Raw genomic sequence first — 24,767 nt, 5'->3', positions numbered from 1 at the left:
GATGACAGAACGACTCTGAACTCATTCTGAGCCCAGCATTACCCTGTTGCCAAAAGTGGACAAAGACATAACACAAAAATAAGCCTTAGACTGATATCCTTAGTGAATACTGATGCAAAAATCCCCAACAAAATACTAGTAAACCAAATTCAGTAACTCAGCAAAAAATAATGATATACCATGACCAAATGAGAACTACTCCTGGAATTCAAGAATAGTTCAACATATGAAAATCTTTAGAAAGTATTAACATTAACAGAATGAAGGAAACACACACACGATCATCTCTGGTGATGTAGAGAAAAAAGCTTGAAAAGCTCAGTGCACTTTGATGATAAAAACACTTAATAAACCAGAAATAGAAAACATACGTCAACATAATAAAGTTTATATATGAAAAATCAACAGCTAACACCATACTTAATGGTGAAAGGCTGAAAACTTTTCTCCTAAAATTAGAAACAAGATAACACTTTTGCCACTCCCATTTAACATAATTCTCATCAGAGCAATTAGTAAGGACAAAAAAGTATCTGAATTGTGAAGGAGGAAGTAAAATCATTGCTGGTCCCAGAAAATGTGATTCCGTGTGTAGAAAACCCTAACAATTCTAACAATCAGTTGTGTTTCTATATTACTGACAATGGACAAACTGGAAGGAAGTTAAGAATACAGTTTTATTTTTCATATGGTAAAACAGAAAAGAATACTTCAGAATAAACTTAACTAATGAAGTAAAAGATGTTTACATTGAAAATTATAATAAATTATTAAAAGAAATTAAGGAAGACACACACAAAAAAAAGACATCTGTGTTGATAAATTGGAAGATTGAATATTGCTAAAGATACCAATACAACCCAAAGTGATCTACAGAGTCTATGTATTTCCTATTAAAAGCAAAACTTTAGGGGCACCTGGGTGGTTCAGTCCATCAAGCATCTGACTTCAGATCAGGTCATGATTTCACAGTTCATGGGTTTGAGCCTGGCATAGGACTCTGTGCTGACAGCTCAGGTCCTGAATCTCCCTCTCTCCCTTCCCCTCCCATGCTCATGCTCTGTCTATCTCTCTCTCAAAAATAAATAAACATTAAAAAATTTTAAACTTTGATAATGTTTCTTGCAGAAATAGATTGATTCTTAAATTTATATGGAATTTCAATGAATCTTGAGTAGTCAAAACAATCATGAAATACAAGAACAAACTCAGATGTGTTACACTTTCTAATTTCAATTCTTACTACAAAGCAACAGTAATGAAATAAACAGTGTGAGTGGCACCCGGATGGCTCAGTTGGTTAAGTACCAAACTTCAGCTCAGATCATGATCTTGGAGTTCATGAGTTCGAGCCCTGCGTTGGGCTCTGTGCTGACAGCTCAAAGCCTGGATCCTGCTTTGGGTTCTGTGCCTCCCTCTCTCTCTGCCTTTCCCCCACTCATGCTCTTTGTCTGTCTCTGTCACTCACTCACTCTCCTGCTCTCAAAACTAAATAAATAAATAACATTTAAAAATGAAATGGAAAAAAAACACAGTGTGATATTAGCATAAAGACAGATATATAGACCAGTGTAATAGAATAAAGAGCCCAGAAATACACCTTTGCCTATGGTCATGGTACCAAGATTATTCAAGAGGGAAAAGATAGCCATGTTAACAAATACTGTTGAAAAAACTGGATATTCAGTCATAAAAGGACAAATGTTGTATAATCCCACTTATATGAGAAACTTGCAGTAGTCACATTCACAAAGACATAAAATAGAGGGTGGTTCCCAGGGACTACGAGCAGCAGGTAATGGGGAGTTATTATTCAGCAGGCAAGGAATTTCAGTCTGGGAAGATGAAGAAAGTTCTGGAAATGGAGGCTGATAATGGTCACACACTAATATGAATATACTTAAAGCCATTGAACTATACACTTAAAAATGGTAAAAATGGTTAGACAAGATTACAAAAATTTAAATTTGTTAAATAGAAGAAAACTGTAAATCTAAAAAAAGCCTTAATAAACACTTATCATTCTTTTTTGATTACTGCCAGTTCTAAATAAATATGAGAATTATAATCTCTCCAGCAGAAATAGAAACAAAACTTAGCAAAGGCATACCATAAAATTGCAAAAAGAAAACAGAAAAAAAGGGATGAAGAAAGAAGGAAGGAAGGAAGCAAAGGAAGGAGAGAGAGAGGAAGAAGAAAGGAAGGAGGAAAGGAGGAAGGAAGTAAGGGAAGGAGGGAAATAGGCAAGCAGGTAATGGTGAAGGAGGGGAAGCAAAGAAGAATAAAACAAAATAGAATTAAAAGTATTAGGATGATAATGAGATGAGGTGAGAATTAGTCTGAAGCCAGGTCTTGCTAAGAAGCTTGAAGAACTATTTAAAGAAATGATATCCAGTGATTACAATTTAAGAAGGATTAAGCATTAGCAGGTTCCTTACTGAGGACTGTTTTGTAGGTTTGAAGGACAAAGGAGTGCCAATATGTCAGTTCTTTGCATCAGAGATTTTTGTATCAGAATTTTCCTCAGAAGAAGCAGAGGGTTGAAGCTAGAGTGGGCCTAAGGATAGGGCAAGTATAATCTTGTTTCTTTCCTTTGAGTTGGAAAAAGAAATGAATAACTGGATTGACATCACCAAGATTCACAGGTACCCAGTTCTTCCTTACTGATGGAGGCATGACCGTGTGCCTAGTTTTAGATAAAGAAAATATGAGGGCAAATAATACATGTCACTTCCAGGCTAAAGTATTTAGTACTCTGTACTTGATTCTCTGGCCCTCTCTGTGGATGCTATAATGAATTCTGATCTTTGTATTAAGAAAAGGACATGATAAGCTGCTGGTGCCTTTGTCCACCTGTATTCTTGGAGGCTTTTGGCGAGCAGAGCTCCCTCACCAACCTTATTTGGACACCTGGCATGGGTAGGAATAATCTTTTGATTTTGTTAAACTTCTACAATCTGGAGGTTTTATTTTACTGCAGCATAGCTTAAACTAACCTGAATAATACATTATCCAGCATCACCTCTTCATCATCAAAGGAGAAATTCACAGCAGTGCCCAATCGCAAGTGAAGATCCTTTTCAGACAGATAATTCGTACTGTGCAATAAATTTCCTTTTCAAGCTTAGAGAAAGAGATGAAGGAACGAGACCACCAGTGGCTCCATGGACATATAGCTAATGACCACCGTGGAGCTCCCGAGTTTGTAAAATTCCTCTTGTGAAATGTTCAGAACTTTTAACCCTTTACATTCACAGAGAAAAATTAATTTACTGCTTTTGTTTGGTCATGTAACCACTTTTGGATTGGATTTCTACCACGGAAATGAAGTTCCTCCTATTTTAAGTAGAAGTAAAGGAAGAAAAGCCAAATGCCGAAAAAGAAAAACACAGTTTGTTCTATTTGTAATCTTTTCTAAAGCAAGAAATATGGAAAATCACAGTAATGTGATCATCCTGTAAAATAACAGTCCCTCATGCATTAAGGATAACTTATTTTGGGGGCTGTGTGGGTGGCTCAGTCTAACAGTCTGACTTCAGCTCAGGTCATGATCTCACGATTTGTGAATTCGAGTCCCACCTTGGGCTCTCTGCTGTCAGCACAGAGCCCCTTTGGGTGCTCTGTCTCCCTCTCTCTGCCCTTCCTGCACATGCTCCCTCCCTCTCTCAAAACTAAATAAAAATTTAAAAAATAATTTTTCTTTCTTTGAGGTTTTTTGTTTTTAGTTTGCCCAAAGTTTGTAGTAAGAAGACTCCATCATTAAGATTTACCTCAATGTCAACAGTTAAAATGATGACAAGAAGTAATGTCCTCAATAAATAAAGAGCATCTACCAATCCACAAGAAAACCATTAAGATTTCAGTATATATACATTGGACAGCTAACAAACTTGCTTGTCCAGACTCCCATTTAGCCAATGCTTGTTTGAGTCACTTTCAGTCTTATTTTTTGTTACCTGCCAACAAATCCTATTCTATGCAACAGACACTGCTGTTAACTCTTTATTTTTCACTGTAACTTTTTTTTAAATTTGTTAACTTTGAGCGAGCATGAGCAGCGAAGGGGCAGAGAAAGAGGGAGAGAGAGAATCCCAAGTAGACTCTGCACTGTCAGTACAGAGCCTGAGGCAGGGCTCAAACCTAGGAATTATGGGATTATGACTTGAGCTGCAATCAATAGTTGAGTACTTAACCAGCTGAACCACCCAGGCACTTGCAATTTTTAAAATGACCTAGTGGTAGGGCCATTTTCATTTATATGCAGTTGAGGAAATTGAGGCCTGGGTTACAGCCCCTCCTCCCCCCAGATTTATCAGGTCAGTTCTATGGCTCCTTCTTTCATCTCCACAGCTTCCCAAAGAATCTGGCTCATAGGTTTTCAATCTGCTCCTTCAATAATGGGTGTTATGCCCTTCAAACCAGAAATCTACTTCCACATAGTAGATTGTTTTGGACTAATTACTACATGTGTAATTTCGGACAAGTGAGTGCATGCCTGGCCTTTGTTTCCTGACAGAGCTGTTTAAGGATTCAATCCATTAATGCACTGGTAGGTCCTAGCCCTTCGTAACAGCTAACGCTTATGTACATTACCTACATATATGCCGGGCACTGTTTTAAACACTCCATAGATTAACTGAAGCCTCAAAACAACAGAGGGGGTAAGTAGTATCGTATCATTAGCCTACGTTTAGAGCTGAAGAGACAGAGACAGGGAGAATGTGAGTGATTTGCCGAGGCTGTTCTGATAGTGATAAAACTAGGGAATTCTAGACTCAGCACCAGGGTCCACACTCAACCCTCTATGTCACACAGGTGGTTCCATTCCCACAGCCTCATCCTGCATTCTGTTCTCTGTAATGAAAGGTCACACCCTACTAAGGGACCATTGCATCCTGCTGTCACGATGAAAGTTTCCCGCGTAACTCACTCCTCTCTCTCTGCACACCATCACAAGAGGCACGTGTGCCCACACACTTGCCCGGGCCTCTCTTTACAGCCAAGATGTACATGGTATCACTCTCTCCCAAAGCCAAACTAATTATGTTCCCAGTCACAACCCTCATTGCCTACAACAAGTCAAACATCTAATTACACTCTCCCAGCAAGGCATCTTATTAGGGCCTCGACCAAGCATCTCATTCTGGCTTTCCAGACAAACATCTCATTACAAGGCCCGGACACATCTGATTGCCCACAGAGCCACCATCTCATTACAGTTTCGAGAAGCACACGTATGAACCTAGGATTTGGGACACTTATAGCATTAAACCTGTTCTGTCATATCCCATTTCACACCAGCTCTCGAGAGCCCATTTGTATACAGTTCAGAGAGGCAGGCCTTGTCAGTACCAAGGTGCCTGGGAGAACACAATTAGAAAAGGCATTAGAAATCATGTGTTTAGATCGAAACTGCAAAAGCAGCAACGTGGTCTCCATGCAAAATTGTCAAGGTTGAAGAATCTTTAGCTGTGAAGTACAGATAGCCTGTAGATTTTTTTTCCAATTTTCTTTCCTGGAAAATACACACACACACACACACACACACACATACACACACACACACACACAAGCACATCCCCATATATACTTAACTGAAAAAGAAAATTGATAAATACAGAAAAAAATCGCCAATAATACCACCATTCTAATGTAATCAGACACTTCAGATTGTTTGGTTTTTGGGCTATAGATCATGTGCATGTATGTGGTAGGCAGAATTATGGCTCCGAGAAGGTTCTACATCCTGGTCCCTGTGACAGAATACATTACCTTCTGGCAGAAGGACTTTACAAACGTAATTAAGGATACTAATCAGTTGACTTTCAGATAGGAAGGTTATCCTGAAATTATCTCAGTGAGCTTAATGTAATTCACATATGCCTGTAAAAGCAGCAGAGGAAGGCAGAGTGGGAATGGGAATCCAGAGGGATGAGAATCAACAGGGGATTGCATTGGCCACTGTTGGCTTGAGGATGGAGGGGGCCATGTGTGAAGGGCATGGAGACCTCTGTCTCACACCCACAAACAACTGAATTCTGCCCACAATGTTAATGAGATCAGAAGTGAACTCGCACAAAAGAATGCATGCTGGCCGAACCTTGATTTTAGCCTCGAAAGTCTCTGAGTAGAGATCCTACTCATCTCGTGGTAGACTTCTGACCAAAGAATGGTGAGAGGGTAAGTAGGTATTATTTTAACCTGATAAAATTATGGTAATATGCTATGTGTCCATAGACAACTAATACAATGCACAAAATTTTTATAAAAGGAAATTATACTATCAATTATGTTTCAAAGTCCATTCACATAAGAAATATATTGAAAATACTTTGTGTATTGCAAAGCCATGTTCACAAAATATGTAATTTCTGAATACTTTCTTTCTAATCCGGATTATAATTTACATAAATGAATATCTATCTGTGGACGTACAGATGACTGCTACTTTTGCCACTGAGAATTAAGGTTATGATGAAGCCACTGTCTGTGTGTGCCTGTCTTTGTGAATGATTGGAATAATATGTGTTAAATCACTGTTTACATTTTACATGAATAAATAAATGCAATAAGTAACTAACACAAGCAAGCAAAACTTTGCTTAATACATAGTCCATACTTTCTACATATAACCATCTTATAAATCTTTGACTCTCCTTATACACACAGGTGCACTTTTGCAGACCCCAAGTGAATTTGAATCCATTTCTTCCTCATACTCTGATCTACAAGAGCTTTGCATTTTATTTATTTATTTATTTATTTAATGTTTATTTATTTTTGAGAGAAAGAGAGACATGGCGTGCCCTGGGAAGGGGCAGAGAGAGAAGGAGACAGAGAATCTCAAGCAGGCTCCAGGCTCTGAGCTGTCAGCACAGAGTTTGACATGCGGCTCAAACCCACAAACCATGAGATCATGACCTAAGCCAAAGTCAGACGCCCAACAGACTGAGCCACCCAGGTGCCCTGAGCTTTGCATTTTATAATAGATGCTTTCATGGGTTACACGCTCTAAATAATTTAAATAATGAGTTAAAAGAAAGCATGATTTGAACGCTGATAAAAGCATCATAGGTATTTACAGAGACAAAGATGGCCATCTAGCCGCCAAGTATCCTTGTTCCTTTTATGTTGTGTAAAATAGTTTCTGGTACATGGCTGCTCAGCCGTGAACTTTATTTCCCACACAACTATGCAGGTGACATGTGGGAAAAGATGATGCGGGTCACATTTAGGCTAGCGTATACTGGCTGCTCCCATCCTTACTGTATCTGCTCACACTTAGCCAGGGATCCAGCAGAGGAGTTCAATACATGAAGAAATTGCACAGCAAACAGATATACAAAGCTCAATCTGAGTCACAGCTTCGAGGTGAATCACAGTAAGTATGTTCTAAACTTTATGTGAACGAGTAATATATTTCTATGGTGTTATTTTGGATTTTATAGAATAGATGAGATAGCATTACCTTAATGAATATATTTTCCCTCTTTAATAAGTGTAAGATGAATTGTGAATGCAAAAATGAAGTGCCTGGATGGTTTAGTCAGTTAAACATTTGACTTTTGGTTTCAGCTCAGGTCATGATTTCACAGTTTGTAGGTTTGAGCCCTGCATCAGTCTCTGTGCTGATAGCACGGGGCCTGCTTGGGATTCTTTCTCTCCCTCTCTCTCTCTCTGCTGCTCCCTCACTCATGCTCTTTCTCTCTGTGTCTCTCAAAATAAATAAACTTTAAAAATTGTGAATACAAAATTAACTTATAAGAAGTAACTATGGATCAACTATCTGCTAAACGGAAGTGAGTTGGGTTGACCATGCTTACATTCACAGAAGATTGAGAGAAAGATCAGAGGGTTATCATTGACAGGGTTGCACAAGAATTTTAACTATCCATTCTATAAATATTTCCAGAGGACCTCTTTTGTTCCAGGTCTTATGCTGGGTTCCAGGACTACAGAGTAGGAAAGAAAATTTGAGTACTCTCTACTAGTCCCATAGTGAATAAGGGAGACATACAGAAACCAAACTCACAATTCAGGATCGTAACTGTTATGATTTAGAAAGAAAATTTTAGTTCTCAGTCTATTAATTTTTTTTCAGAAAAGTACATTTGGTACAAGATTCAGAATAAAAATAAAATTTAAATGCATAGACCATCCTGGTAGGGAAGCTTAAACAGAACACTAACAAAACTTTGTAAACCAAGCACAGGAATGGGAATGAGTAACTCTTTATTGGAGGAGAACTGCTGCATTTCAGGGGGATTTATTCAGGAGAAATGGTATAGAAACTGCAATATACTTGCATTATCTCTAGTGGAAAAATAAATTTGATATCAAAGAAGTCAATGTTTCCCAGGCCCAAACCAGCATGTCACCTAATGGAAAAACAAAGATGACTGTTGTCAGGGACTACAGAAGAATGGTCATGGCCTTCAATCATGTGTAATATTTTATTGGAACTGTTTGCTATTGAAATTGCTAGAAAAATGAAATTTCAAAAAATTACAATAGGAAAGAAAGTATAACACTGAATTTGCATAGGATATGATTATGATCATATATCTTGAAAACTGAGTCAATGGGAACACTGCTCCTTGGCCAGGAAAATGTACAAGATATGTATATGGAATATCTTGTCCAATGAGAACATAAGGAAGGAATCAAAGACTGCCAGGACTATAGCATAAAGAGGCACACCCCAACCTGAATGAACTCTAACTGCCAAAGACAGGATAATTTGAGCCTCTATTAATATCACAATGGCATTAGATTAAAACTCATTGAGTTATGTTGGAATCTGTAAGCCCCTGATGACACTTTGAAAGCAACGTTGATTGGATATCTTTTGAGAGTACTAAAGAAGCCACTTGTTATTTTGGAAATTAGAAAATAAAAAGGAAAAATCAACCATTTATCTTTTCCTTTTTGAGCAGCACCTTAGAGTAACAGAATAGTTATCAAGAAGTTTCTCTTAGGAAAGTTTTCCAGCCAATAAATGAAGAAGGAATCTTAAAATTAGGAAATGACTACTTGCAACCCTTAGTCGATCCACAGACTTCATTCATAATTAGCAATGGTTGCTAATATAAAAGATAAACGTAGGTGTGTGTATGTCCTGAAGGAATTTTCAATAGCGCCTGTACAGTAGCCTCAAAAGAATAATTTAATTAATGGATGAATCTGGCTACTCATGTATAGGAAATAAAAGAGACAGAGGAATAAATCAAATGGCAACATGAATGTGCAACTTTTAATATCCTGACTTTTGGAAATTCCATGGAACAACTAACCTGGTTTCTTTGAAGATTAGAAAAACATAAATAAGGGGAATGTTAGATAAGTCTATATGTAAGCACACAAATTCAACACTAAATATTTAATGATACAAAGAAATAATTGTTAATTTAGCTCCGGTGTGATAATACTATTGTGTTTTGCTCACAAAAAGAGTCCTTATCTATCAGAAATATGCAGTTAAATGCTTATAGGTGAAATGATACAATGTTTGGAATTTTCCTCACTGTAATCCCAGGGGCCAGATATATGAGTGGAGACACAGATAAATAAGATTGCCCATGAGTCAACTGGTTCTTGTTGGAGACGGCTGTGTGGAAATTGTACCATATTCTCTTTCTTTGTACATGTTTGAAATGTCTAACTTAATTTTTTTAACTACAGGTGTTTTAATAAATTAAAATAGTCAAGATTGCGAAGGATATGGTGAAACAATTAGTTGTATGCACTGTTTGTTAAGGTATAAACTATTCTACAATTATATTGGAAAAGAATCTTGTTATTATAATTAAAAGCTAAAAGACATATGCCATTGACCTAATAATTCTAAAAGCAGAAATCTAAAGCTATAATCAGAAATACAGATAGAGACATATGCTTCTCATCATTTATTAAAGTAAAATATGAAGGCTAGTCAAACATCCAAAAACATAATAAATAAATAAATTCAGCTATACAGCTGAATATCACATACACATATATAATATTCTCAAAAGTTTTAATGTCAGGAGAAGCTTAACACACAATGTAATGCAAATTGACATAACCTGGATTCTACACAAAGCTGTGTGATTCACCCACGTAGGAAATATATGTGTATACAATCACCCCAGTCGTGATTATTTCCACTCACATTCATTAAGTGACTCCTATGAGCTGACCACTATAAAAACTGCTGGGGATATGGTGGTTAAAAAAATTTTATGAGGGTGCCTGGGTGGCTCAGTTGGTTAAGTATCTGACTCTTGGTTTCGGCTCAGGTCATGATCTTGCAGTTTGTGAGTCTGAGCCATGCATCAGGCTCTGTGCTGACAGTGAGGAGCCTGTTTGGGATTCTTTCTCTCTCCCTCTGTCTTTCCTCTGCTCATGCTCTCTCTCCCTCTCTCTCAAATAAATAAATAAACTTAAAAAATTATATGCTCTCTGTGCTCAAAGAGTCTTTGAGTTTGCTTGATTTGGTGTAATAACAAGCAAAATATTGGATTTTTTTGAAGTATTCACAAATATTCCCAACAAATGGACAAGAAATTACAAATAGTAAGTATTATGGAATGTGTTACCTTAAAACAATCATGGAAGTACATATGAGAAATACGTTTATAATTTCTCTAGAATATCGGTGGTGAAGTCTGATTCTGGAACATAATAAATGAATAGGATCTAATGAACTATGAAGAGTGTAGGGAGAAAAATAAAGGTAAACATCTAGGAAAAAAACAGAATAATCAAGAGGAAGAAGGTCATCATTAGTTAAATGAAACAGTTTAATACAATAGGCATATAGCTTCCAATCTCATTATTGGCAAAAAATAGGAGCTATGGCATAGAGACTAAGGGTAGCAGGTGTGTTTTAGGATTTGGGGGAGATTTAATGTTTTCCTTCCATACTTTCCTGTAGCTGACAAACTCAAACAAAAAATAAAGATGGGAAAATTTAGATGTGAAATTATAGGCTGGAGACATGTAGGTTTTCATGGGGGGATAGCAAGTGAGAAAAAGAAGGATGCATCTAAGAAAGATTAAAGAGGGGTATGTGAGTGGCTCATTCAGTTAAGGATCCAACTCTTGATTTCAGCTCAGGTCATGATTTCAGCTCAGGTCATGATTTTGTCTTCGTCTGCGCTGACAGTAATGGAGCCTGCTTGGAATTCTCTCTCTCTCTCTCTCTCTGCCCCTCCCCTATTCTTTCTCTTCTTTCTCAAATAAATAAGGAAATAAAAACTTAGAAAAAAGAAAGATTAAACAAGCATCAATGAATGGATCCATGACAGAGAAGAACATAAAGTCAAGAGGGAAACTTCATAGTCAATTACAGCCATCTAAGCAAGGGTGTACAGGATGTGAATAATGGAACTTACAAGGGGATCAAAGCATTGTGAACGTGCAACTATTTAAAGGAAGAAGTGACAAGAAAATAAGCTGTAAGTGATGAAGGGGAAGGATGGATCCATGTATGCAGGCTAAGACAAGGAGAGAATTATGCTCTTACTCATTAACAGTCAAGGAGTATCTCGACAATTAACCATGTGGAAATCACAGGCTCTTCAGTATCTTTTTCAAGGTGTCGAAATGGCTTCTGTCTCTAAGCAAAGACCCACACGTCCACAATGCAATATTTGGGATACACTTGCTCCTTCACTTATTCTACATGCATCAAACCTCCAGGAGCTAAACGCTAGGCTAGTAAAGGTTTTTAAGGAGATAAGAATAAAATTTATAAAAATTATTTAAATAAAGAATTTAAAGATAAGTTCTCAAAGATTTTTATGCTGGAACAATATACATAGATATAAAATCAACATAAAGAAAAATGCTATTTCTGTATTACCCCTGAGAGTTTTTAAAATTTTCTATTTATTTGTTAAGGAATCACAACGTGAGGCTCGAACTCTTAACCCTGAGACCAAGAGTCAAATGCTCCACCAACTGGGCCAGCCTGGTGCCCCTCATGTGTATTTTATCTATGGAACAGCACCATTTAATAGTTTAAATGGAGCCCTTTATCCTATGCAGGACTCCTAGGATATTGGAAAGAAACCATTCTTGCCATAAAGAAATGGTATTATTTTAGAACAAAACAATGCAGGCCTTGACATTAATGCACTTGACTTCTGTTCTTCTGTTTTCTCATACATTTTAAATGAACAGGTGTCAAATACCTTGCATATGCTGAATTCGAGTTTTTGTACATTAGTTAATAAACCAACATTTCGAGCTGTTTCAGGTTGGCATTCTGATGTCCATTGTTGATTTGATGGGTATTTTCATCAAATTTTTCCACAAACAGGACTGTTTTGTGAATATTGCTGCTTCCTACCTTGTAACTTAATAACAAAGGGAAGAAAATGGAAAAATGGAAGTGCTGATGTAAGTGATAAGAACTCAGTGTTTCTTAAACTAACACAACTGAGACTAAAAATCATCTTCTATGCTGATAAGAACGATTCCTTAGCTACCATCAGATTAATCTCTGTAAACTTGAGCTATAAGAGAGAAAAAAAAGCTGAGGAAAGATATAATGATGGAAATACATATTCAAAATTGATGCATTATTAAATGTATTAAATAGTTTTAGTTTTCTATAGCTGAAAGTCATGGTTACAATGAAAAACACTAGTTTGCTTTTCTCCATTTGATAATTGTGCACCTTTACACAAATATGTTATTATGTAGAGGATGACAAAACTGCATGTTTGGAATTTCGATTCTGAGAGGTACTTTTCATTCACTATTACATTCAAGAGTCACAACAACCCTGTAAGGGCATTATCATCAACCCCGATCTCACTGATGACAAAACTGTAGCTTATTGAAGTTATTAAATTGACTGTGTGAAATCACTTTTGAATGATAGAACAGATGATAAAATCACATACTGACCATATACCTGTATCCACGTATAGATTTGCTACATCAAGCAAACAACTTTCCTGAAAACATATTTTTTTGTAAAACTAGAAAATTCTTTTCCTGGAAAACTGTTGTTGTAAAAAAGACTTTCCTAATAGAATCCGCAGTTGTTTTTCTCTGTTGTGACCAGTAGTGCCTGCTTCCACCTACATTCCCCCAAAACTAGAGTCTGTGATGACAGCTTAGGTCTAATTATCAATGGAGAATGTAATTCCCAGGAACAGAAGAGAGAGATGGGAAGTGTGGAAGCGAGGGTCCATATAAGAATGAATCAAAGGTGTGGCCACCACTGTAAGTGCTTGCCTACCGAATGTCCAGAGAAGACACACGAATAAGGCACAGGAGGAGGACCCCAGATGGAGAAAAGTGACACTTTTACCTATGGGATCCCATTCCCACCGGGTGAAGGTTTTCTGTGTAGGGACATGATACTGCCTCACCCCCACTTCCGGGTTGTGTATGCATGGGTACCCAGCAGACTTCCACGGTAGGAGACAAGAGGGACTTAAACCTATCCCTGAGGCAGGCCCCTCGTGGGTTGCTACTGTTTGAAGTTATCCAGAGCCCACGCAGAACTGGCCTCTGTAGGAATAGCAGGGATAAGGATAGGAAAGGTCAAGATGAGATGAACTGGTGGTGCATGGGAGCTGACAGATGTATGTGGATATAGGGACACACATAGTACAATGTGCGTGTGTGTGTGTGTGTGTGTGTGTTTGTAGATACACATGATTATCCATTCATCAAGCCATTCAAAAATGTTTCTCAAAACCTATAGTAGGACAAAATTTGTGCAAGAAATTGGGAAAAACACATACACACACACACAGTCCCAGCCATCAGCAATATGAAGTGTACGGAGGAAAGGAGATAGACTTGCAAACATCAACACTGTCTTCCGTGCCCACTAGAATTTCATGAACGGTCCTCAAGGCATGTTGGTGATCAATTCTCCCTGTAGGGAAGCTGAGTAAAAGGGAGCTGGTATTCCCAGACAAAGAAGACTTATCAAGTGTTTAGCTTTGACATCAAGGCAAAGGTGTTTTTCCAGGGTGAGAGATTGACCTGAACCCAAAAGCAAGAAGTGAAGGTTTTAGGTGGGCACATGATGTAATTCCTATCTCCATATCTTTCTGTGGTAGAGACTATTCTTACAGTAAGTGAGGTGGTGGATGGGAGAAACGTTAGTGATAATTGAGAAATCGCTAAGAAATAATGATCATTTAGACAAGATATGATAAAGATCTGCTGTAAGATTTCAGAGGATGAGAGAATGTAAGAGATATTTCCGTGGAAGGATGAAAGGAATGTGGGGAGGAATGGGTGAACGGGAGGAAGGGAGAGGAAGCAGTCAGGGATGTGCGCTAGGAGTTTCTCTGAGTAACTGTGTAAGTAGTGATACCATTCAACAAAGGTGCCCCTGAGAGAAGCTAGTTTGGAGAAGGAATAGGGGAAATAACAAGCTTCCATTTTTCTGTGTTTAAGGTGCTCTGCGTTTTTGTGTATTGGCCAAGTGTAAATGGCAGATTAGCTATTAATTTCGTAGAGGTCTCCAAATTCCAGTGACAAATCTGGGTTTGTTGAAGCCCGGCACTGGATGAATAAATGCAGCAAGGGCACAAAACGTTGGAAGAAAACAGAATGCGGGAAACCAGCATTTATGACAGAGAAAGAGGGGCTGGTGGTATCTGCGGAGAATAATCAGAGGAAGAAGGCCACAGAAAACCAAGAAAGAAACTATTTTCAGATGACTATAATCGGCATTCCCAACAATGCCATGTAGAGATCCAGGAAAATTTTACAAAGATGTTATTAGGTTTTAGCTGTTAAAGATCACAGATGACCCTACGGTAACAGCCGAGGGTCATGACATGTCAAGGTTGGATCCAGCGAATTAGGTGTTGAGTTTACACAGGTCTAGGGGTGGATGGGAGAAGGTAAGGGCAGAATTGAAGCAGCAAGCATTGCATAAGGAGAAACATCAATAGAATATGGCTGAGGAGGAGGAAACATGGTCAAGGTTGATTTTCTTTAAAAAGTGTTTAAGATGTTAGTATGCTGAGAAGTTCCAGGCAGGAAAGGAAAGACTCAACACTACAGGAAGGCAGATGATTAACAAAGCAGGATTCCAAAGTCAGTGTGAGCAGGTGCTGCTATGTGCCCTTTGTTAGTGTTTATTTTTTATTTTGACTCTGCCACAGATCAGCTCTGTGTGGTTTGGCCTGTCCACCTCATGTCTGTATGTCTTTAAAGTTTGGATTATATGTGCTATAGACTCATTCTAAAACTCACTAAGCATTCAAATCATCACACTGTATGAGAAAACGGTGCAGACTTTTGCCCTAATTGGTGTTTATCCCCAGCCAATTTCAGAACTTGTTGGCTATTTTGATTGTGATAGGGGCCTTGGGAGTCCCCCGGGAACTTCATCAACAGTCCGAAGTGGGGAAAGCTGTCACCTCCTGGATCCTCATATTCACCACCTGGTGACCTCCCCGTGCCATTGCCCAGGACACACATCCTGGATATTCTGCCCCAAAAGACAACTATCCTCCTTAGAAAGGCATTCATATTCTAAAGCAAACAAAAATGTCCAAGGCGTGCTTCGTTTTCTTTTGTGTGCTGTATGACACTGTGACTACATTGCCAAAAAGCAGGACACTGATCTTTGAAATCTTAACTACAGAACAAAATGGACTGTGGGCAATGACATGTAATTAACAAAGAGGAAGCTAATTATTACCATGGGTTAGAGCAAGAGATGGTTTCCTCCAACTGCCGTTGGCACCTGCTGGTGGCTCTGTAGTAACCCTTTCCTTCTCTATCACCGGAGAATGTTCAATCTGATTGCCCCATTAAGAAACATGGTACGGTGGGGCACGTGGGTGGGTCAGTCTGTTAAGTATCCAACTTCAGCTTAGGTAATGATCTTGCGGCTCATGGGTTTGAGTCCCATGTCAGGTTCTGTGCTGACAGCTCAGAGCCTGAAGCCTGTCTTGGCTTCCTGTGTCTCCCCCTCTCTCTACCCCTCCTCCCCCCCTCTCAAAAATAAATATTAAAAAAAGGAAAGAAAGAAAGAGGGAATGGAGAGGTAACCACCAAGTTAGGTCACCTTCAACAACGCTCACCAGAGGCCAGAGCCTAAGTAGTGCTGCAGAAATTCTGAAGGCATCCCCATCAAGCTTGGCAGAACCAATTCTACAGTAGGCCAGGGAAAGCAGTGTTCCTATAAAAGTGTTCACAGTTTTAGTGCCCACATTTATTTTGTTGACAACTCCAGTTTGTTTCTATGTCAAAGGAGGTCTCACAGTTAATGAGATTGGGGTTATTTTATCACAGGCACCCAAGGCTAACTCAGTATACTTTGGTATAACCATCAGGCCACAATAACGCCCTTTAATTTCTTTTTTAAAATTTTTTAATGTTTTATTTATTTCTGAGAGAGAGACACACACACACAGTGTGAGCAGTGGAGGGTCAGAGAGAGAGGGAGACACAGAATCTGAAACAGGCTCCAGGCTCTGAGCTGGCTGTTAGCACAGAGCCCGACACAGGGCTCGAACCCATGAACCATAAGATCATGACTTGAGCCGAAATTGGACACTTAACTGAGTGAGCCACCCAGGCACCCCAATGTCCCTTTAATTTCTTTTTAATTTCAGAAAAGAGTAAATTTATTTAAATTAAGTGAGTAGCTGATTTCAGATTTCAAAATACCGGAAACCAGAAGCATAGAAGTAAATGTGTTGAATAAAATATTATAACCTATAGAAGCCCACATAGTGTGGTATAATACACAGAATGTTCCATTGGTTAAAAAAAAAAACCAAACAAACAATTTAGTGATTCAGGACTTGATACAATACCTGGTGATCACTAAATTGTACACTTGAAACTAATATTACATTGTGTGTTAACTAACAGGAATTTAAATAAAAATTTTAAAAGAAAAATGAAACAAAACAAAACACAATCCTTAACTAGCTTAAGTAGGAAAAAGAAAGTACTGAGTCAGAAATCAGCAGGAAAAGAGCAAAGACCTTGGAACCAGTGACAGGCATTGAGTTGCGGCTCTCTCTGCATCTCACTTCCTTTCTCATAAGGTTGTTTCTTAACATTCACTTAATCCATGAAGCTAGAACTCGGGCTTCCAGCACACCCACGTCTGTCCAGACTATCTCCCCCCAACCTTGTTTGAAAACATAAGTAGTAACACTAAACTGCAATGATTACCTGACTGTTCCTTGGACTTTCTGGACATCAAGTGAGGCCACAGTGCATGGTCTATGAGGACCCTAATCTTTATCCTCATTAGCACCAACTAGTGTGAAGGAGGTACAGCTCCCCAAAGGGAGACAGAGTGTGTGTGGAGCGGGGAGAAACTCTAAATGTCCGTGGCACAGGGTTAGGGCAGAAAAGGGGGAAAGAGTGGCTTTAATTGGGATAGCTGGGACATACTTCATAAATTAGATGGTTATGCATTGAGCCTTCAAGACAAAGACGTGATCACAGAGCCAGAGCAGGTCTGAGCAGGAAGAAGTCCTCCCTCCATGCAGATGAAAGAACACAGGTAGCCAAGCGTCTTCATGGGAAATGCACCAGGTTTAATAATTGAGGGGCAGAGGGGCTCATCTCCCAGACTGGAGAAAAAAATCAGTAGCATCCTTGGGGATCCTAGCATGTTTGGGAATCTGAAGTTAATTACAAGTGCAGTTGAAAGAACTTTAAGGATTTTAGCCAGATTTGCCTTTAAATATTTTCACTCCAGCAACTTCGCTGAAAGTTAACTAGGGCAAAGGTAGGGGAGGAGCAGCAGACACAGGGCGACACAGTAGGAGGCTTTGAAAATTCAATTTCATCATCAATTGATGTTTTTTTAATGAAAAGAGAATGGGAGTAATTCAAAGCACTTATTCCACTTTATAGGTTCTTTTGGCTGGACCATTGTGAATCATGCACAACACTTGGGTAGTTTAAATGGTTTAGATTTTTTCCTGGCCTATTTTTTTTCCTTATTAGGTGGTTGAATGATCATGTCCTCTTAATGCTTTAAAAATTAAAATGTGACCATGCACTGTAGAGTTATGAATATTGGGCCATCCCATTTTGCAACACACATCCAGTGTGACTGTCACATATGTGTGACTCTAGTCTCAGGAAAGACCTCACTAGAGCATGTAACAATGTTCATGTCATTCTTTTACCATCTCTGTCCCACAAGGCATAAGATAGCATAGGAAGAGGGATAAAAGACAGAGTAGAGGAAAATAAGAAACAAAATCACTAGGCCTTATAAATTTATAATTTAGACTACAAAAGATTTATTCTGCTCTTCAGAGGACAAATAGATGGTACGCTTGGCTTTATATTTACAAAACTACATTGTATAATATTTCAGTGGCTGGATTTATATTCGCTTTATAACTAATAATTTAAGTGTATTTGCCATCAGATCTTCCATTAATGCCATAGTCTGTGCAGCCACAATAGCTGTTTTCTTTAACACTTAAAATTTCTACAGTGTATGCTATTTCTTTCTTTTTTTAAATGTTTATTTATTTATTTTATTTTGAGAGAGAAAAAGAGTGAGAGAAACAGAGAGATAGAGACTAAGGGGGGAAGATGGAGAGAGGGAGAGAGGAAATCCTAAGCAGGCTTCACGCTGTCAGCACAGAGCCCAATGTGAGATCATGACCTGAGCTGAAGTCAGAGGCTTAACCGACTGAACCACCCAGGCACCCCAACAATGTATGCTATTTCTGATATCACAATGGTATGATAATTGGCTATATATGCTAAGAGTACCAGCCTAAGATTCACAATAAACCCATCTCTTCTCAGTTCTTCCCACAATTTGGTAGGTGAATTTTTAGTAATGTCACCACTTCTATCATTTCCTATCTAGATAAGAAGCAATTGGCATAGACGGATCTGTTAGTACAGGATTCTCAAATCTATACCATCAGGTTTTTTGGGGACACGTAGTATTTCTGGAGACTAAAAGCACAGGGTGGCTTTTGCCAAACAAAGAAAAATACAGCACCTTCCCACACACTCATTTTGTTTAAAAACAGCCTCATTCCAGAGAGGGGCATAAATGGGGTTATTTTTAAGTAGGTCAGCCTGTGTGTTTTTCCTTCCAAACCACCAGCTATTACTATGTTTTGATGCTTGGCTTTTCTTGTTTCTAAATCATGGCTTTATTTCCAGTGTTTCTTGAAGAACAACCTCTTAAAATGATACTATCTACAATTTCATTGCCACATCACTCAAACTCAATGGATGGCTTTATAAAAACATTCTATGTGTCGCAAACTATTCTTCAGGAAAAAAAGTCGGTCTTTAGATTGGGAGAGGGCATTGGATTCTTGACCAGTATTCTCCTATGGTATCTAGGGCCACCTTCCATCAAAATGCCAGGGAAAGTCATCATCATTTTAAAAGAAAATTAAATTAAAAAGTTCAACATGCTTAAGTCAAACATAGTATTGAATGGGAAGTAAAGAAGCATTCTCTCCCCTCCTACATCCTTCTCAGATAAAAGATCCTCTTCCCTCTCCTCATCTACAGAATCATGTTTATTTATGTATTTTATTTATTAATTGAAAATGATTCCCACTTGGCCCCACTGAAGAGATTTCCTCTTCAAATCTCAAATTTAACCTCCATCATCCTGAGATTCAAAATGGTCAGATCCAATATCACTTATAAGTAAAGAAATGCAAATTAATATATAATAAATTATTTTCTACCTTCTGATTAACCTTGGCATGTTTATTAATCCAGACAATTTATTAACTCAGTAAATATTTATTTTGTGGATGTAACTGTAGAAAAATAAACACCCTGAGGTGCTATTGCTGTAAGTAAAACTTATGACAGTGTCTTGGGAAGACAACACACATCAAAATGAAAAACAAACATATCTGACCCAGTAAACTTCTACTTTTGACAATGTATCCTTCAGACAAATCTACATATTCATATTTATAAAACAAGTCTATACATCCTATATTTATATATGCTATGCATTCATATTATTTATATACATGTATTTATTTTAAATGTTTATTTACTTATTTTGATAAAGAGAGCTGAGCTGAGGAGAGGCAGAGAGAAAGAGAGAGAGAGAGAGAGAGAGAGAGAGAATCCCAAGCAGGCTCCACACTCAGAGCAGAGTCAACTCAAAGCTCAGTGTTAAAAACTGTGAGATCATGACTGAGCTGAAATCAAGAGTTGGACACTCAACCAACTGAGCCACCCAGGCGCCCCTATTCATATTTATATATAAGATAAGTACACACACGCACACACATGCACTTACATATATATGTACAGGTGTGTATATATACATATAGGTATATGTACAAGAGGTGTAGGTACAAGAACATTTTAAATGGCCCTCAATGGGTGGTTGATAAAACATACAGAGATGCATTATTCAGAGAAAATGTTGAGCAACTAATTTTGAAAACAAGGTAGATTTGTATGCGCTAATTAGGAAACACTTCTAGGATAAAATCCACACGCACAGTAGAATGTATTTATTGGATCCTCTGATTGGGTTGCATCGATACACCTGCAGACACATTTAAATGCTTCTAAAGTTCTACTTGTTTAAACTCCCTAAAAAAAAAAAAAAAAGAACAGAAGGAGACACCAGGGGTGGCCCCCGAGGGGTGGAGCTGGGACCCTAGAGGGATGGGCAGGAGTCTATGTTCTCATTGTCTGCACTTTTGCTCAGTTAGGATTTTGTGCCGCATGAAAATTTTACCTTAATCCCATCAAGAAGCACCACTCCTTAAAATAAAAACAAAATGGAAATCAAAATGGATCAGGCCTCTTCCTTGATTACAGTGTCATTTAGAATTTCTGTAATCTCAAAGTAGACTACAGTAGTTCCCAGGAGCATCCAGGCGTTTTCTCTCCCCTTTGCCTGAAACCTTCTGTATTCACTGTCCTCATATCTGATTCCTCCCTTGCCAGCCAAATCACACTGAGCTCAGCCCCCGGCTGACTTGTGAAGGATTCTAATGGGAGAAGTACCATATATACTGGTGCGAGCTGATGCTCTATGAGGTATGTTGGGCTTCGCCCCCTTCCAGAGCTGGGGCCAAAATCCTAGGGGCACTTTCCCCTTCTGTTGTCTATCCTGGTGTCTGACTCATACCTTCTGGGGTCACAGAGTACTGTGGAGCTAGTCATCTCACTGTTGGATGATGAACCCCAACAGTAACCTTGCTGGGAGATGTCCAGAACTGAATCCACTTCACCAGTATGTTTGCGTTCTCAAAGACAGTTTGTTGCTCTGACCCCAGTCCTGCATGTGCCTTTTCTTTACCAGGCAACAGAAGGGACTACTTGGCACGAAAGTCTTCCAAAGGAGTCCCAAAATCCTTACAAAGGCTTGCACCTTATTAATCACAGCCTTGGGGAAGCACTTGAAAGGTTCATCATTGTTCCTCCCTCATGATCTCGGTTATCAGAAACCTGTACTTGTCAAAGTCTTTTCCATGAATATCCTTGAAGATGAAGCAGTTTTGCAAGATCACTTTTGGCCTAAGCATCAGAGTAAAACAGTAACTGTCTGCAAATGACAAAAGACTGAAAAGTTACCATGATTAAAGATCTGATGAGAGTCGGTTACCAGGCAATCTACGAGGGAATTTGGTTATTTCTGTAACATACATTTCAAAATTTTGACTGATAACACTATGCCAGGGCACATCAGAGTTTTAGGAATTTCATACAAATAGAAAGTTCAGCATCATGTCTCACTGACAATGAAATTTAACATATATAAAAAGTTATACAGTTGTAAAAATACATCTCTTTTAAAGGGGATCCTCAGCTTTCTTAAGTAATCAAATACCTCATAAAGACAAAACACAGAATGTTTGTTTCCTAGATAGATTACATGAAAGAGAAAGAAAAAAAATTGTTTACAATTTTTTATTAAGAGCAGGTTGATAATCTAAGAAAATGTTATCCTTTTAACAGAGAGTGAACTAAATTCTAATTTTGCAGTAGTGTACATTAGACATTAAAATTCTTCTCCCCCACCCATTTTAACTTACATAAACCCATTCCAATCCTAGCTAGACTAGGATTTTACCAACTCAAGATTGCTCCCATAGTTGCCTCCCAAGGTCTACATCTTCAGCGTCCCTTACTACCTGAAAACTGCTCTCTTGTGTACTTCTTGGGGGGTTCTTCTGTGTAATCTGAAACTGGGTCCTATACTAGGTAGGCAGAGAGAGATGGAAGACAGAGGCAGGCTACTCCAGGTTGGTAGTGGCAGTTTTACGAAGCAAAGGGAACTTAGATACAAGGCTTGTCTTGGGCACCTGGGAGACAAGCAGACCCCCACACCCACCAGCATATGTTAAAAGTTTATATGGAGGGCTTAACTCAGTTCAGTCATGTATACCCTGCAAGTGTTCTCACAGCACATCTCTGACTCAAGGCTACCTCCTTGTGTGCAGGCTCTGGGAGCAGGGAAGTGCCCGGGTTCAACGCATGAGTCAACTGGCGGTCATGTGCTCTCCACGACCTCTTCTGACACCCTCTTATTTCTAGGAACGCAATGCAACCCTCAGCTCCTTTATGCATGTTCATTACTGCCCAGCCCAGAAGCTATGGACTGCTTGCCCCCCTCCCTCCCCTCCTTCCTTCTCAGGTCCTTTCTGTTGCTTGAGAGAAGGGCAATTTAAAATCTGCATTTCCTAAGTTCCTCTTGCAACTATGTTTCTTGACGTCAAGAGGGTTTTGCTAATTAAATGCTCTTGTAAGGAGTCAGAAGGTTTTTCTGTAATTGTGTTGCAGTGCTTCAGCGCCCATTCTTTTCTCCCTGTGTCCAAGAGGCACAGAGGGAGCAGTGAATTTGATCACAGTTTCCAGATCGAGCCATTTTAATGACAGGATCGCAGCTCCCGTGATTCACCTTGGAGTCAGTAGGTTGGCACATCTGTGGCGTTAGCTATGCTCCTGCATCAGCTCTGTGGCATTTTGGTCATCATTCCTAGGTCTGCTACCTGCAAAAATCCATTGATCTGATAAACATAAAATTCAATGAAAGTACTCAGACATAACATATAGTTTTGCAATAGAAAATTCAAAATAGGTAAAGCCATCTTGTGATAACTGAAATCAGGATAGTGGCTAACTTACATGGGAAGAAAATGACTCAGTGGGTCATCGGGGAGATCCCTGATTTTATTGCTTTTCTTCTTATTTTCCTTTTTTATAATCTGAATGGACATATGATTTGTTTCCTAACTAAATTCAAGGAACGGTTCACTGATAATTTCGTAATTTTCTGTATGTAAAGTTACTTCATTTAAGACCATTTTAGTCAGAACTGCAAATTGATAAAAGTCATTTTCTATTTGTCTTGACCTGTATTGTGGACTTAGTTGTGTTCCCTGAAAAAGGTACGTTCAAGTCCTAATCCCTGGTATCTCGGAATGTGACCTTCCTTGGAAATAAGGTCTTTGCAGATATAATCAAGTTAAGTGAGAGGTAATCATACTAAATTAGTGTTGGCCCTATAACTAGCCCTTCTAAGGAGGGAAATTTGAACACAGAGACACGCAGAGAAGAAAACCATTGGAGGAGAGGAGTAGAGACTGGACTGATGCATCAGCAAGCTTGCGGGTGCCAAGGATTAACAACGGCCACCAGAAGCCAGGAAGAGGCAAGGAAGGATTCCTCCCTAGAGCCTGCAGAGAGAATCAACATCTTGTGTTCAAGACTTCTGCCACCAGAACCGTGAGAGCCTAAGTTTCTGTCATCCACCATCTCTGAACTCACTTTTCTCCTGATGTGTATAAGAAAGAAAGAAAAGTCTCATCTTCTTGGAAAATCAAACCTTTTCCTGAGTAAAATACTAGAGCAACTACCATTTCCCTGCACTGAGCCCCAGATGATGAGATCAACTTTTGTCAAGGGGGTGGCCCTTCAAACCGCCATCACTTAACTCAGGAAGCCCAAGGTGGCCATGAGGGGAGGTCATGCAAAGGAACAGTCTCCATAAGCCTAGTGTTCAGAGTAGGACACCTTCAGGTGCCTTCAGAACCAGTTACCATCTGATAACAAGCAGGAAATGTCCAGCTCACCCCTAGAACCAGGAGGGGTAATAAAACACTATTGCATATCCACTGAGTTTCATGGTGGCTTGCTATGCAGGAATAGATTACCAGAACATATACACAATATATTTTTCTAGCTGTCTTATAATATTCATTCTGACACTTGCATTGTCTCCTCAAAGTTGTCTTTTTTCTTTGCTTTGCATATTGGATTTTTTCCTCACGTAGTCAGAAGTGCTAAGGTTTTCATTCAGAATCAAGAGTAAGACTCTAGAATCAGATGGAACCTCTCTGGGATGGGAGGGTCTCACTGGTGGATGGGTTTCCCGACAAGGGGCTTGAGCTCCTCTGAGGCGTTCTGAGTTCACACTTTCTCTGGGTAAAGGTGTCTACAGAATCAATCTCTCTTCCTGCTGTGGTGGGAGAGGAGACCTGGGCTTAAAACTGCTCTTTATTCAGAATCTAACTGCTTCCCTCTGTTTTCTGCCTTATTCTTATCCATACCTCCCTAATTGCCCTAGTCTCTCTGATTCCTGTGGCTTACAGGGTAAGTGCTTAAAAGCTCCATACTTCTCTTCAGCATTCTGCTCTTTCTCTCTTCTATATTTAAAAAGAAAAAAAAAAAGAGAAAATCTTTCATCAGTTATCCTACATCCTATTCTCTTAGTTTATGTGAGTTTACACATTTTTTGTTATTTGCCACCCTTTAATCAGCTATCAGCAGTGTGTGAAGATCCATATATATATATA

This window comes from Crocuta crocuta, unplaced genomic scaffold (assembly GCF_008692635.1).
Source record: "Crocuta crocuta isolate KB4526 unplaced genomic scaffold, BGI_CrCroc_1.0 scaffold5, whole genome shotgun sequence".
Classification (NCBI taxonomy): domain Eukaryota; kingdom Metazoa; phylum Chordata; class Mammalia; order Carnivora; family Hyaenidae; genus Crocuta; species Crocuta crocuta.
This window is presented reverse-complemented; position numbering follows the sequence as displayed.